Source organism: Manis pentadactyla, chromosome 7 (assembly GCF_030020395.1).
Source record: "Manis pentadactyla isolate mManPen7 chromosome 7, mManPen7.hap1, whole genome shotgun sequence".
Lineage (NCBI taxonomy): Eukaryota > Metazoa > Chordata > Mammalia > Pholidota > Manidae > Manis > Manis pentadactyla.
Genome location: NC_080025.1, coordinates 7,001,254 through 7,016,193, shown reverse-complemented (window position 1 = coordinate 7,016,193; position 14,940 = coordinate 7,001,254).

Sequence of the window (14,940 nt, the reverse complement as noted above, 5' to 3'; positions counted from 1 at the left end):
AAAAACTTTCTCCTTTCCCATATAGTATATTTTATTATAATGCATAATTACTATCACTTATTTATTTCAAAATTTCTTACCATAATAACTATGTTGTATGGTCTTTATTGGTTCTGTAACCACTGTCCATGATTATAGTTCTGCTTAATGAGAAGGATGCAGAGATTTGTCTAAATTATTTTGTATAAAATAATTCAGCTCCAATAAGTGCTTTATTGTCCTTCCTGAGGCTCAAGAAGGGAATTCAGTTTAACACTTAATGCCTTTGCAAACAATTACATCATATCATACTAAAAGCAATAAACACACAAGAAAACACATTTGCCATGTAGATTAACATACAATTAACATATATTAAGTAGCTGAATATTAAAAGAAACATCCCCTGTTGTCTCAATTTTATCTGAGAACCAAAAGTGGGAAAATTGGTGAAAAATAACCTCACATAACTAGGAGAAATGTTAGGCCATCTAGGAAGGACTTACTAAGGGTTTGGCCCAAATCTGGGTCTTCCACCTTTATCCCATAATCTACTTAAATCATATAGAAAAAAAAGGAAGATGGGAATTAAGTATTTTTTGGAAAGACTTGTTAGAATGCTCTATATTTCTCCCCAATGCCTTCAACTTCTTCAAATAAATCAATCACCAGGAGAACTTGATATGGAGACCCTAGTATTTGGGTTACAAGGTGCATGGCTTTGACTTAAACACTCCTTAAAAAGTGAAGTTGCAAAAATAAAAGAGCAGAGCTCGGAGAGGAAGCAAGAAACAGTGTCATAAAGAATGAGGCGCGACTCTGTACCTCTGGGTCCGAGAGATGCAGGACACAGACAATAGCGCCCGAGCCACCGTAAAGGCCACACCAAGAGTGAGCCCCCTCAGGAGGGGTCTTCCTGGGCGCAGCACCGGAAGCAGGAGGCTAGAGGAGGCACAAGCAGCCAGCTGGGGGTATACCGACTTTATCCCGAGATGTTCCAGTGGGTTCCCCGTGGCGGAGTTTAAGAACCCACAGAAAAATCTCATGTGACAGAGAGATGCATTTGCACTTCTATCACAGCTCAGACCCCAACGCCAAATACACAAATCCCTTATGACCTCGGCTTTATCTTTAAGAAATGCCCCCCTTCCCCGCCCCCCACCCCCGCACCGAATTTGGCTACAGGGGATGTAGGAAAGGACAATTACTATTGAAGAGGAGAGTCAGAAAAAGAAGATGGTAAAAAGTGGCTGTGCATTCCTTCGCTATGAAAGCTTCTGACCTGACTCGGGTTCAAGGTGGGTAAGGAAAGAAATACGGAGATGAATGAAAGCTTCACGTTTTGATTTAAATAAGACTGAACTCTAAGCACCTGAAAGGTAGGCCGTTAATATCTAAAGTGACTACAAAAGCTACAGGAACTGCCGCAAATATTGTCCAGGCAGAAAAGGGAGGTCTGCTATTGCACCTCCGGGAGACAGTGGCGGCAACTGCAGCTCGTTTTGCGAACATCTACCAGAAAAGATGGCACACAGTGAAATGAGAATATACTAAATAATAGTTACTTCCTTGTCTTATCAATTAAGTGTCTGCTGGGGCCATCTGGATGGCCCAGATTTGCTAGTTTATTTACACTCTGAGGGATGAGGCTCTGTTCAGTCAGATGGTGTGAAATTTCTACATCTGGTGCATCTCTCTGCACAGTCATGCCTGCAAAGACGCTTCATCTGATAACATCTTCAGGGAATGGCTTTCAGCCTCCTCTTGGAATCGTTTCCCAAAGAACCCCAGGACCAGTACACAGGGGGTTCCCTATTACTGCATGTACTGCTGCTTTCGATAGACCCCCTTCCTATTTTCTTCTGTTTTCTCTCCAGAGTAACCTCCATTAAAGATTCTCCAAGGGAACTCTTCTAAGCCAATTAAAGACATTCAGAGAATGCAGTTGCACATCCTTGAATGTAACGGGTAGTCTTCTAACCTAATATTTGTGATGCAATCCTGGTATGGTCTCATGTGAAATTATTCAATAACTGAATCACAGTAGTTGTCTGCAAAAATCCTAGAAATATTTGTGTCAGATGATCACAGTGTATAGCAACCCCCTGGAATACTATCACATTCATGAAGGGCGGTGAAGGTCATGAGACAGATTTAAATTTGGTACAGGAAGCACTTACAAATAATATCCAATTTGCTTCATTTGACCTAGAAATATCAATTTTTACACTTTTTGCACTATTTTTATTCAGTTTTTCTAACATAATTTCAAGGTGTTTCCTTAAGGTCTCAGAAAATTTACTATTTTTAGAACACTGAGATAGGTTATATCCAATATCTACTTCTACATTTGCAAACACTTGACATAATTCAGAAAAAATAAAATGGTGGTAATAAAATTCTAGTGCTGTCAGGAAAATTCAATAGTAGCAATAAATTCAGCCTCCAGAGAATTAATCCAGGACACTTCCTTTGCATGGCGTCTGCTGGCTCAAAGTTTATGCCTGTGTGGAAACCTGTTGTGTTTTCTCTCTCTAGACTATATGACCACATGACCCTCGGGCTTGATGTACAAAAACAAGTGAGAAGTCTGACACTGTTTAAACAACCACATAGGAAGAAGTGTCAAGTCTTGACTATAGACGGGGAGGTGTCACCATTTCATAAAACTCTTCTCCCATACACACACTGGTGGTGCCTTGTACAATCATTCAATGAATGCAGGAGAACTGAAAATATGGGTCTTCATCCTTTGAGCATTTCCTTCTCATCTCTGTGCAGTGTCCAAGCTAAAGAGAAAGTGGATAAACATCTGAAATACATTACTTCCTCTTACTGGCACAGTCTTGAATGGAAAGCTTTTTATAAGGGAAGAGAGTAATAGGGATGTGGTTTCTCAGAATGTATGTAAATAGGTTTTAGCTGCAATATTATTAAAATAGTTTAAATTTATCAAAAGCTCACTATGTGCCACAGTTATAAACACATTTTAAGAAGTTTAAATGAAATTTTAATTGCCTAGTTTTTTACTTTTCTTTGCCTTTCTTTCAGAAATACTAAGTTGATACATGGCATCATTCGCAAGACTTTTGTCCTCATGGTTCTTAATTATATTTGGAGAAAGACATGCATAGAAATATCTGTATTTTAAGCATAATTTAGTAAATGTCTTATGAATGATAGTAAGTGTAAAATGGACAGAGGAGGGAAAAGTCACTTCTAGATGGATTAGGGAAACTTCTTACAGATGGTGTTTCAGATGCTTTATAAAATAAATAGGATTTGGGTTTGAAAATATGTGTACAAAGACTTTTTTAGACAGAAATAAAGCCTTACTCATGATTGGTGCACATGGTGTGGGGGGTCATGGGGAAGACATTGTAGCTCAGAGAAGACAAATAGGAACTCCGCAGCAACTTACTACACTGATGGGCAGTGACTGCAGTGGGGTATGGGGGGGACTCGATAATAAGGAGGAATGTAACAACCACAGTGTTTTTCTTATGAAACCTTCATAAGAGTGTATATCAATGATACCTTAAGGAAAAAAAAAGAAAGCCTTACGTGCAACTAACTGGGCAGACAGAAAGTGCCATGCAAACATGAGAGTGAGTATTCTGTAATTAGAGGGAAAAAAAACCCACTATTCTTTTTCCAGTAATGTTGAGAGTTTAGGTGAGAAAGCACTTAGGGGCCAGTACTTGGAGTGTCCCAGGGTATAGGGTGGCCTCATGTAGAGTCACTGGAGATATCTGTGATGTTCTCAAGGACAGATATGCACATTGGTGGCATCCAGAATTTACTGTGTTACAGATTACCTCACAATTAAATTTAATTATTCTAGACATGAGACTAAACTGACCTGGCTCTTGGAATGTTAACAAAGGAGGTAAATGCCTGGTTAATTAATGCTTACTCATTGGCTAATATTTTTAAATATGCTTCACATGATTACAAGGCATATTACTATTGCTTCTGTTATAAAATCTTGGTTCACATCACTAGTTTTAAATAAATAAAACCAAAAAGTATACAACTGCATATATTTTAGAAAATGTCATATTTAAATTTATTTGTCTTTTCCAGCTCTGTGCCATATACAGTTAGCATTTTCCTCAAGCATTTCTATATATTCTAATGGATCAGAAAAGCTGTGCAGTAGATTTTAGTATATTTGAATATTTAGTGATACCATATTTAAAGGTATGCAAATAATTTTCTTGCATAATTTTCATAAAATATGTATAATTACAGCATCCTATTATATAACTGGTCTATTAAATAGTCTTTATTTAATGATAACTCCTTATATATGACAAAAATGCTGTAGTGTAATTCTGTATGACTTTTTAAAGATCATAGAAACTGGATGAATTATGAAAGACAGTATTTTGATAGAATTTCTGGGTTGAAAAATAATAATCTTTCATTAAATCTGGTAATTTGCACATACATGCCAGGCAAGAAAATACAGGCAGTTGACATTATTAAAGCATTTGCTGTGGGGAGGTCCTCTGCTCCTTTGTGAGAGCTAGGATTCTCCTTGCCTCACTTATGCACTAAGTGCACCCAGTAGTGTTTCAAAGAGAACATATAATAAGGAAAACTACTGCAATTGAAGTGCAAATTCCTTCCAAGAATATAATATATTATGCTAAGATAAAAGTGTATTTTGACTTATCACCTAGATTGTGAGCTAACAAACAAGTTTAAAGATGATTACCTATTCTTAAGAGAAAGACCAAATTTGAACTTAGCAATGGACCTAAGAGTAAACAGATACTTAGTACAGGGAAATAGGAGATTGAAATAAAAATTTAAGCTATCTCAACTTTTAACTAGAATAATCTCTTCTTAATAAATAAAAATCTAAAAAATGTGATGAATTTCATAATGGACAATATGTCACTTTATAAGAAAATGCTGTTAAGTGAAGTATGGTTATCACAAACACTGGCCATTATTTTGTCAATAAAATTGGATAATTGTTTATATTGTTAATATACACATATTTACTAAACTCACTTTATAATACGTCATCCACAAAAGAAATTAAAATCCAAATCTAAGACAATTTTTGTAAGGTATAACTGAATCTCTCCAATATTCCAGAAAATAAACAAGATGGAATTTACCTGTTTTCCTTTTTATTTTCAACATAGTCCATCAAAAAGTCAGGTGACATTAGTAATTATTTGACGTGACAGTTAAGTTAAATACTAAAGGCATTGAAAATCAAAAATAAGTTGAAAATTTTCCTAATCTTTTGAATATCAGTCTTATACACAACTGTCTTTTGACAATTTTTGAGTTATCTACAATGAAAGTCTCAATAAAAAGTGTTACATACCATAAAAAAGATAATTATATGTAAAAGCAATACTTTCACAATACTGAATATATAATGGAGAGAAGCATTTTAGCTTTTTCCACTGATTTTTATGGTAATTTTTTAAATATTGCATCACGTTCAAACTATTTATTTAGGAATCGTGGCCACTGGAAGCTTCCTGTGGCTCTGTCAGCATGTATTTGTGCCTACCACGCATGGTTTTTATTCCTTTTAGTAATGTTAATCCATGTATAAGTTTTGGACACACACAGAACATGTCCATTTGGGGTTTTGGTTCCAGACTTCCTGAAATGATCCTTTCTCTATGTTTACTAAAATAAAGCTCCAATTCTGATTTCCAACAAGTCATTGACGTTAAACTTGAAGTGATAATACAAAGTGGGGAGTAATATTACATCTTTCATCTTTACATTTACACTCATATTAGAATACAGGTCCAAAAGTATTTCTGACAGCTATATAGACTTTGTTTTTACCATCAGTTTGTTCTTCATAAAAGCAACATATTCTTTGAATGTTATCCACATCTCCCATCAATGGTTTTACTGTATTACATACTTCTTCCAAACTATGCCAATACATTTATCTTTTTGGCAAAGAGGAAAATATCTCAAAAGATCCCTTGCTGAAACACGGAAAGCTGCCAGAATGTGTTAGAAATGAAGTAACAAAAAAGTGCATAATCATTCTCACAAAGTAGCTTTAAAAGCACTACTTTCACACATTAAACAGAGTTGGCATCTCAACATTCAGCTGTGATGTATACTGCTCTGCTGGCTTCCCCCATTAGGATTATTAATTTCATATTTATTTCCTTCATAATGACATTTACAAATTATCTTAATATGATCTTGAAATGCTTATATTAGAATAAATTTTACTATATAGATTATTTTGTTTGCAGGCACCTTACAATATGAATGAATAAACATATATTGAACGAATAACGATTTAATTGAACTAGTAAGATTATAAATCAGTTCGCTGTGTCATTCTACTACCACCACCAAATTAGAATAAATCAAGCGATATGGCTTTGGGCTTATTTAATTTAGAAATCTGAGGCAAACGATACTCCCAGGGTTTAAACATCCTGAGACATTTGAGAGTCCATTTCTATACTCCTCTTTTGACTCCATACTAGAAGTTTCTATTAATAAAGATAAATTTTGCTTAGAAATTTTATTTATTTTTTATCCCATCTGTATGCTAATTGAAATGGTTTAAGTAAAAATTATATATTTAACCATTTCTGAGACTGTCAAAAATAACATAGGCATGTGGCTCCTACCACTGGTACAATTATCGGAAAATGGCCCCAAATAATAATTACGTATTTACTTACATCTGAACAAAACTGGTCTAACTTCACTAGAGCTTTAAATTTCAAATATATTTGGCTTAGAAAAATTATTTTAATAAATTGCCGTCAAGTTTACATTTAAGATAATACTGTTAGAATCATCCATGAAGTTCAACATATGAAAATTTATAATTTTCTTATTCTTTTTTTGGGAAAAAGGGGTGGCTTTAAAAAACCCTCAGAGAATGGGGGCCAATGAAGGCATAATAATATTTTTATCAAGGCTATGGAAAATATAAAATTAATACTAAAGATTGTTGTGACTTGAGCTAGAATTCTCACATAAGCAGAAACTTTGGGTTGTCCAGCTAACTCTGTTATACAAGCAAAGGTTACTGACCTTGTATTCCAGTGACTAAAGTGGTATGACATGTGCAGTTGTAGAAAATATTAAAACATTTGAAAAAGAAAATTCACCTCACTCCAACTCATAACACAGCATTGAAATAAAAACCTGTTAACAAACTGGTGTTTTATTTTACACTTTCGCTTTTGATATTTTTTGAAAAACTATTATTTTTAAATAATTATTTGGCTTAAGTGATTCTCTTTATTGCTATTTCTTATTTACTAAATTCTGCTTTTATAGTTGTAATTTCCTAATTTCTAATTTCTTTAGATATAATCTGATGTATTTTTCTGGTTACTTGACTCAAATATTCACATGATTATTTATCGACCATGTGTTTCCTTCTTAGTGCACTTAATGCCCTAAATTTACCTCAAGTTACTGATTTCTAGCACTGCAAGGTTTGACATTTCATGATTTTATTTATGACCTCACTTTGAATACTTGCTGAAGCATTAAGCTGTGTCCTGAGGTTCTAAGTCCAAATGGGTGGAAGCCCTGGAGGGCAGAGCAAGGCGGTAGAAAGGGCTGACACAAAGTACACAGTGAATGTACAGGTGCCCGCGGAAGCCAAGTGGCATAGTTTCTAACAATATGGAGCTATTTTTAGTAGCTTTATTTTTAAATTCGTCTTTAATAGCATAACAGCCAGAGAGTATGGTCTCTATCAGTTGTTTGAAATTCAATCAAACTACCTGTGTAGTCTAACAATATGCTTAATATGTTTTTGAAATGTCCCCTAGTATGCTGGAAATGGCAACATATTCTCTATTTGTTGGATAAAGGGTTTCCTACCTATATTTCTTAGATCATGCTTGTGAAGTGTGATTTGCAAAAAGCATTTTTACCTACTATGTTTGTCTGTTTAATTGATCTCTAGAAAAGTGTAAAAATCTCTGTGGATTTCATTTGTATTCATTTTTTCTTATTTTATTTCTTTCTTCCTATATTGTAAGGCCATGTTAATACATATACTTCATGGTTTTATGTTTTATTGACAACGGTATTTTACTATTACATATTTATTTAAACCTTCTCATGCTTTTTGCCCTAAATTCTATTTTGTTTGATACTGAATTTGCTATACTCCCTTTTTGTTTTCATTTAGTGTTCACTGTCTCTTCTTTTCACCAATCCTTATTCACCAACTTCTGTATGGTTTGTTCAATTGTATGAAAAGAACATTACAAATACATTATGAAAGTTTAATAACTGAACTAAGAATGCCCTTAATGTTTTCACTATTTCAATTCATATTTACTTGTTTTCCTCTAAACAAATATTTTAACTTCCTTTCTTGTCATATGCATATATAATACCTTATTTATTGAGTCCTCACTTTAAAATATATTTGAATCTCCTTAGAAATATATAAGTATACATACTGTATTTATATATGTATACAGTGTATATATACTGTATCTGTATGTGTGTGTGTATATACACACACACACTTCTGATTCTGATGTTTTGGGGATTGTTCAATTTGATTACTCTCAATTTCCTGCATATATATATGTGTATATATATATATACACATATATATATATACACACATGCACACTTTCATTTATCATCTATGGTTAAAAATTTATATATTTTAATTGCTTTCCAAATGTATACCATCATTTGTGTACTTCTAAGTACAAAGGTCTTCTTCTTCTGTGGATCCCAAACAAGTTCCAGAAAGGAATATAGAATGGATCTTGTCCGACACTCATGTATAAAAGTGAACCCCCAAAATTATGGACCCATAAAATTATCTGACAAGAATTATCTAGTGGCTTTTGATCAACACCCTTAATTCTTCCTCTAAGCAGGTACTGAGTAATGATAAATATCATGCTTTAAACACCTGGGTCTGTGCTCTTATTCAGTAATTTCTTGCAAACAAATCAATTTGTCAGTCTGTTTTTTATTACATGAGTTTATTCTGATTACATCAATTGTGGGTTGCAAGTACTTCTTTATAATCTGATTTTAAGTTTTCTTTTTATACCCTCCTTCCCCTTATTTTGTTATTCTTTCTTGTTTTTTATCAATAAATACAGTTTTTCATTATCCTCCCTTCATGCCCATCTGTTTTCTTAATAAGTTTGTAAATGTTAGACATTGTTCCTAACATATCACTACCAAGGATGTGTGTTCACATCCGGAGCAAGGACTTAAACAAGCTTTATCTTCCTATTCAGTTCCCAAACCTGATCATTATTTTAACTTTAGTCAGTTTCTTTTTTTTATCACAAAACTTAATTAATAGTTTGTCAAATGGCAATTAAATTGACTAATACCTCATTTTAATATAAATTTTTATACTTCACTATGTCTTCAAGTATTCTCCCAGCCAAGCCAAATTCTTAAACAGCTCTTCCAGGGAAGGCCTTTGTTGGTTTGCTGTCTTAGGACTCACCTAAAATTCTCTTTATTTAGGTACAACTCTTGAATGATAATTTAGCAGAGAAGATACTTTGTCGGTAGTTATTTTCCTTTAGCTTTTTCAAGTTATTATATACTGATAATACTGATATAAACATATAAAAATTTCACTGCTGAGAAATGCATTTCAATCTTATTCATTGTCCATAGGGAAAATTTCTTAGTGCTCTGAAGACCTCTTAATTTTTCATGATCTGTTTCTCAACAGTATACCTGAGAGGATGCTGAATTTTTTATTTATCTGACTTAGAATTTAGCTATTTCCTCAAGTCTAAATAAAAAATGAACCAAACACAAACAAAAACTTTCAACTAGTATCCCTACAAATATTGTTTCTGCACTATTTATTTTTGCATTCAAGGAATTATTTTACTGAAGTTGAATGTCACAATATATCCATTTTCTGAATTTTTTTAATCTAACAATTCTTATTTTCTGTCATTTGCTTATTTTCCATAAATTTCTTGCATTTTATAGATGTTCGTCCATTTATTAGGTTGGGACCATATAAAAATCTTCAGGCTGTCAGATTATTTTGATTGAATGTTCTGATTATTGATACATTTGCCTTCTGTGGTTGAAGCTGTCTTTATGTTTTGAAATCAAAACCTACAGGAAACTTTTGAGTGGCTTTCCCTTCATTCACCCTTTATCTGTTTGCATGACCATTCTGAGCGATGTTGCCCTTGCATAGTGGTTATAAAGTGAATGCCATCTGGCCACTCAGGTTTCAGAATGCGAACCCAGGTCTCATATTAGCAGTTTGGCGTCCCTGCACTATGGTAATATTGGAAAATTGATGAGTCGAATGATCCATCCAATGACTTGGCTCAGCATCTAATTGCAAGCTGGGGCCGGTGTCTTCCTACCTCTTAAAAGCTATGGCCCTAATTAACTCTTGTCTTAGATGCCACTTGTCACACGTGGAAAATCACTACACCAAACCCTGGGTTTGAACCTTGCTTCACCCTCCACTTTACAGAGAGCAGTTCTGAGTATTGCAGGAGCCAAACTCCTGGTCCCCAGACTCTGGCTCAGCGGCGGGGCTGCGACAGGCGGAGGGCTTGGACCAGGCTCACTTCACCCTTTCTGTTCGCTTTCCGGCATCCGCAGCTTACTGCTTTTTACCACTTATCTGTCATTGCTATGGCTCTGGAGTTTGGGTAGGGAGAGATCTTCAACATATAACCCAAAGGACCATAATCTTTAAACACAGACCAAAACCAGCTTTTTTTTCTATTTAAGAAATTTTGATTCATATAGTATATGTTTATTTTCCCCTTTTATGTTATATTGTGAACACTTACCATTTGACAGCGAATTAATTTATATGCATTCTGCTGTAGTGGAAGTTTCTTCTCATCATACTTTTATATGTGCTTTTCAATATACATCACACATATATGTCTTTCAATTGCTGGTTGCAAGATCACTTCCTGCAGTTTCAAAAAAATTCTTATTTATTTGTTTAGTTATTTATAGGCTATTTATATACTCTCTCTTTCAGTCTTTAGGATAATTAACTTTGTTTAAAAAATAAAATTTTCCTATCCCAGATTCTGGCATGTTTTAATTTGTTCAAGTTATCTTTATTTTCTTTTTATGTGGAGAACACCACGTACATCTATAGATGGAAGGTAGGTAGGCAGGTAGGTAGGTAGGTAGGTAGATAGATTTGTTCCTTATCATCATTTCCAAGTATTTCATTTGTTATTTTATATTATGAATAAATTACTTAACTTATATTTTCTAAATAATTATTATTGTTACTTATGAGAAGTATACATGTCTTGTGTTTATTTTGCATTCACTTTCATAGGTATATTTTTAATTTGCGTAATAAAGGTTTGTTGATTTTTAGTTTTTAACTATCTAATGATATTATCTGCTCAAGTGATGATTTTATCTTCTTTCTATTTGCTTCACCTATCCAGAAATTTTCCCTGTCTTATTCCATCTACTTTCAGGAAGAAATAAAAGTTGTGATAGCAAATATCTTTCCCCTTTACCTTGCTTTAAAAGGATTATCTTTACTCTCAATTTTCTGTTGAAATTGAATAAAGCATTTTTTTAGTTAGTTGGTTTATCCCTTTGTTAATTATATTTCTTCTCAATATTTACAGTTGCAAATTAGAAATGGATCACAAAAATATCTCAAATGATAAATGCTTGTTTTTATAATAATTAATTATCAAATTCACATAATATTAATAATGGCAGAGACGTATAAATAACTAACTCTTGAGTCTTTATCATGTGCCTGGCAGCAGTCTAACTCATTGAAATGTATTAACTCATTAAATTCTCATAAAATTTCCACAAAGTGGACACACATATTATCCACGTAGAGGATAAGAGAACTGAGCACATAGGTTAGCACTTTCCCAGATAATAGAGTCGGTAAGTACTGGACTAGGTAAGTCTTTGTGATTAGGTTAGAGAGCTAGCCTGCCAAACACATATGTACATGGAATTTTGTGAACTACAAGATGAAATGGTTGTAAATACTGTACTTTAAATGTTACTACTTTTGTTGTGGCTTTTTTCATAAACATGATTTGGAAACTAGTGATTCATTAATTTGGTGATACAGGTACTGTAATTAAGTTCAAATATGGCAGGTGTTAAAATTCATCAAGTTATGTTGTTTTAGGAATCAGAAAGAATTTCAAACCATGAAGCACTGCTGGTTTCATCTCTCTTTAAAATAAAATCAGTGTTTAAATTGCTAACTGGCTCACTAGCCAGATGTACCTTTACAGTCTCAGTTATTTAAGTTTCTGTACACTTTTACCATCTTCTGGTCCACTGTCACTTCATAATATTTGCTTCTGAGCAATGGACAGGTAAATGCCCGCAGGGAAATAAAAAGAAAGCAAAAGTCAGAAATTAAGAAAACAATCTTACTGTTCTCAAAATATTCCAAGTAACTCATGCCCAAACTGCCTTAGCAGCACACTTGCCTCTCAAGCCGTATGAAGCCGTTCCTTCCAGCTTGCTGACATTTCCAATACTTTAACTGGGACGCCAACCCCTTATTATATTTTGCTTCAGGGATCCCATGGTACCTATGGACCATTTTAAATTAAATAGCCCTCAGGCCAGTTCCCCACTGTGCCCAAATGATAATTGATGAATATGCTTGTCTTAGTTCTTTATTTTAAATTGGTCTTTTTCTCTTTTGCTCCTAATTTTAAATTTTAAATTATTTCTTACATCATTCCATTAGATAGTTGGTATCAGATTATTAGGTTTTAGGCATTATGCTATTTAACTTTAGTTAAGTGCTATATTTTTTAACAAGGCACTTGATTCATTAAAGATTCCAAGCAGAATACCTTTTAGATATAAATACTTTATAGTCATAAATGAATTTTGTTAACTCAAATTAGATAATCTAACCTGGACTGACAAATGAGTCATGAAAGATAACTTGGTAAAGATTCTTAAAGTATCTTAAAAGTGATCACATTACAATGAACTTACTAGGACATCCTGATACAACTGTCCTGTTGAAGCAGTAATAAAGCAAGGGATGAAAGCGGAGGGTATGCGACAGAAGCTCAAGGAACGCATCTTCATAATGTTAGAAAAAACTGCCAATAAAATCCACATAAAACTAATCTAGATGAAATTTTGTATTTGACTGTTTTCTTTTAATTATTACTATTTTTTTCCTAAGAAAGTCATTCTGAACAAAGTCAAAATGAAGTAGATATATGAGAAAACATGGCCAGATAAAATTAAAGGATTGATATTTCAAAGACAGTAATGTTCATTACATGTATATTACAAGATACACAAAATGTTCAAACTGGAGCTATTTATAGTGTCAAATACAAATTATATGCCATGATCAGGAAAATGGATAGATTGTTTCATATTCCTACAGGGAGGTATTAAACAACAATGGAAATGAACTACCATATTACCTAAAGCAGGAGTAGACTGGAGTAATAAAATTGAGAAAAGAAAGTCTTTGAAGATTATGTGAAGACTAATAGTTTTAATACATTTCAAAAACAAACAAAAAAAAGAACTTAAATAATATTATTTTGTAGGTAAATATCTATATTCACGTAAATTTGAAAAAATAATGGATTGATAAAACCAAATTCAAAATGTGGAGCCCAAGAGGCCAGCCTCGGGAAGGACATGCCGATAGGTGTCAGAAACTGGTCAGGTTATCATGGAAATAAATTACAAAGAGCCAGGTACTGTTCATTGTTAATACAAGTTAAGGACCAAGAATCTGAATTAAATCAATTTTATGCACCTGAAACTTAAGGGGAAATGTTATTGAGTCATGTGAAGGGAAAAATTACTAACGATAGTCTGTTCAAAATAGATGTCAAATGCAAACAAAAAGAGATGTATTGAGTTTCCATTCACGATAATCTGAATGTGAATCTAAAGTGCAGTTAACTAAAAATAAAATTTTAGAGATGAAGGATTCCCAAGAAATCATCTATCCGAATCTGTTCATTTTCAAGATATGGAAATGGGGTTGGAGGCTTGGAGAGTCAATTAAGATATGTCATATTTTTCAAGTTCAAAAGAGATAATATTTAATAGCAGAAGAGTACATCTAGGGTTTGTGTTGAAATATTATGACTTCATGCACCATTAGCTCAATTTTTTCTGAGAGATCTTTTTCGTAGGGTTTGCTTTGTTACAAGACTCAAAGTTCATACTATACAGAGCGAAGGATCTACTTCCCGCATTTATAAAAAAGAAAAAAAAGATAAAAGATTTTTTAAAAAAAGAAATTTTAGCTCAAGGAATTTAGGTAATATGTAATTAATGATAACATTTTATTAGATCACCTACCATCAAAATTAGTAACTGAAGATGTCCTAAAATATAATACACAATGCAGGCATTATTTGTTGTTTACAGTTTGAAATCGCATGTGGCGACAGACTGCTGTGCTTACAACTCTGTCCCTTGTTTCTACCCCTCCCAGAAAAAGGAGAAATCAAGACACAGGAAACTCCTGAAATTGAGGGAGAGAACACAAATGCATACTTTGATAAATACATGCTAAGGTGCAATTATGTCTACAAGGCCCTCTTTTAGATGATATATAAAACAGAATAACTAAGATATGAATTTACCTTCAGAAAGTAGATATACACCCACACCAATAAGAAAAATGGATACGTGTGTGTGACGACACACAGAGAAAAGATCCACAGAGGCACAGAGAAAGTCATTTGTATTGAGATGAGGAAAAGATTCAGATGACTTTAAATTGGTGAAATTTTGAGAAAACACATACCCTCCGTCTTGAGAGACAGAAGGTGATTACCTGTCAGCAACAGAGTGCTGGGGAAACGGACAGACACAGCTGGAGGAGGCAGAAGACAGCCAAACTGGATCATATACTAGGAGCAAGAAAAATGGAGTTCACTGCCAAGCAAGCAGCGAAATGAGCCCCTGAATACTATTTTGATTTGA